Here is a 2,677-nt window from a genome sequence, read left to right as displayed (position 1 = left end):
ACACAGTTGTCAGGAAGATTGTGCCTGATGTCCACTAGAGAGAAAAATCCCAATTCCTCAGAGAAAAGTTAATATACCATGAACCCCAGGTGAAGTAGGGCAAGGAGATCTGTGAAAAGAGCTGCCACAGGGTCCCTTTAATCCCATCCCTCCTCTCTGGGTATAGGCAGCTCAGGGGTGGGTGGTAGCCTGCCATTAACAGGAGACATATGCAGTGAAGAGAACTTCTCTGAGGAAGATTAGTGCTCAGGGCAGAGTATAGGTGGTCAGTCTTGTGGAAGAATCTTTGCTTAAGAAGCCCACCAAGAGGAGGTGCATGAGCTGTTTGCCATCCATTGAGTTGACATGAGTAAAAGAAGGAGGATAGAGAAGAGACAGCCACTGACAATGTACAGAGATTATATTCCTGTGAGGAGAGCCAAGGCAAACCATATCCAATCACTCTCTGACTGACAGTGACTGGTGTATTTTGATTCCTTTATTGAACTAAGATATTAAAAGCAGTAGAGTGAATAGACAGGGACATATGCAGAAGACTAACCAGCTGACCAAAATTATGGGTGGAAAAGAGACTCACAACATCCCCTGGATGAAGAAGAGAGTCAGCAGCAAACTGTTGAAGAGCATGTGAGCAATTGTTTTGCTGATACTAGGGAATGGGGGAGGCTTTCTTCCTGATACCTCAAATGCCAGATCCACTATATCCTGAAGCCAAATGGCACTGACAACTTTGCTAAGGACTAATGGGGAGTACCCAAAGAACACGAAATTGATGTGAGAAAGAATTTCAGCCAAGACCAAACTTCTCCGGGAAGCCATGCATCACCCATAACTTGTGGTATTACTGATTGAAGCTCAGAAATAAATGCTTAATGAAACAAGTGGAGAACATACCAGAAAACTCCACCATTCCAGTAACAATACATGACTCACTTTTTACTTCTGCACTAGGCTTGCTCTCTCCACTGTGCCAAGTCACTACGTTCCTTTCTCCAATACTGCTCCTTTCTTCCCGGATTTGAGCATCTAGCTTTGAGATGGCACAAATAGCCCAGACAGAAACTTTTATCCCCTTGACAAGGTCCTGGAGAAAGGTTTTGATGCCGTCCGCCATCTCTTCATCACCCATACTATCGACTATACAGAAGAAAGGGAAGAGTCCCTCCACCTTTCACCATGAAGGACATGGCAGCCCTGTCACTGGGGATTCAGCCCCAGTCTGGACCCTCACTCACTATAGGCTGCCCACTTTCTTCCCACCTGGTTGCTTTCTCCTGTCAACTCATACCCAGGAGCACACTCCTTTTTCCTGATGGAGTGCTCAATGTTGGATCATTGGACCTCCTCCCTTTACTATCTGTACTGGTTCTGCTAATGATCACACTATGGAGTACTGTAGAGTGCATTAGCATCATATATACTGATAACCCCAATGATGTTCTCAGGCACACCTCTCTCCTAAATGCCAGAGAATATATAGATAACTGCCTACTCAGCATCTCCATCTTACTACCTAATGGACACCTCAGAATTAACAAATTCACAATGAGATTCTCCCCCAAAACTCCCATAGACTCCCACCTCAGTTGAGGATATCTCCATACTTCCTATTTTTCAGCCTAAAAATCCAGGAGATACACTTGGCATCTTTTTTTCTTTCACGCACTGCATCTGATACATCAAGAGATACTGCTGATTCTAGCTTTCAAATATTCCTGAACTTCAACTTCTACTTCAAAAAGAGTGGCTGGGACCAGATTTATCTCCCTCCCACAAATAACTAGAAAACTGGCCAAATTATGTAAAACAATTGTTTCAAGATATTCGAAACCAGGCAGCACAGAACTGTGATCCCTGAGAGGAGAGAAACAAATAATGTGAGCCTACAGCTGACAGTAACTTCTGCCTAGAGATATATATTCTGACCACAGAGCAAGGAAGGGAATCCCAAGTGGAGTACAGCCATCTTGCTCATTTGAGGTGACAGATGGGAACTCAGACAGGTGGATGTGCCTGAAATAATCAAGGCAAATCATCAGAGAAGAGGGAACCACACAGAAAAAGTATTCCAGAAATTTGAATAGGTGTCCCCTTGAGCCTTTAGTGGAGTATTAATCTACAAATATGAGAAGTGAAACTCTATAAGTCCACACAAAGATAACTACTGGGAACTATGAGGTGAACAATTCGTATTTTAATTGTGTTTAGCAAGAGTACAAAGAATTTGCTGAAAACTTGGGGAAATCAGTAAAATTATTAGAAGGGCTAAATTAACTCTGGAGATAAGGATATCCTAGGATTGCCCTAACAAAGTTTTAAAATAATCTCCCTCCCCAAAGTATTATCATAATTTAGGGAAAACTTAATTGGTGCTCTCAAAGAAAACTAACATTTTTAAAGTAAAATAACAAAATCTAAACAATCAGCCTTGTAACATATGCAATGTTTGGCATCCAATTAAAAAAATACTAGACATAACAAAGAATTTGTAAATTATGAACCATACGTGGCAGGAAAATAAGTCAGAAATGATAGAAATGGTGGAATTAGGCAAGAACTTCAAGATAGCAATTATATACAACTTATAAATGTGCTAAAGGATTTATACTAAAACACCAACACAGTAAGGATGCGTATGTGTGTGTGTAAATGAAACTTCTAGAAATGACAAATGGAA

General features: G+C 41.2%; 1 pseudogene; it reads right to left on the bottom strand.

Annotated features, from left to right (window-relative positions):
• Positions 1 to 494: 494 nt before the first annotated feature.
• On the bottom strand, positions 495 to 1,114 carry LOC100685710 (annotated as a pseudogene).
• Between the last annotated feature and the right edge of the window lie 1,563 nt (positions 1,115 to 2,677).

Source organism: Canis lupus, chromosome 29 (assembly GCF_011100685.1).
Source record: "Canis lupus familiaris isolate Mischka breed German Shepherd chromosome 29, alternate assembly UU_Cfam_GSD_1.0, whole genome shotgun sequence".
Lineage (NCBI taxonomy): Eukaryota > Metazoa > Chordata > Mammalia > Carnivora > Canidae > Canis > Canis lupus.
Note: the sequence above shows the minus strand (reverse complement) of the source record. Positions and strands in the feature narration are given on the sequence as shown.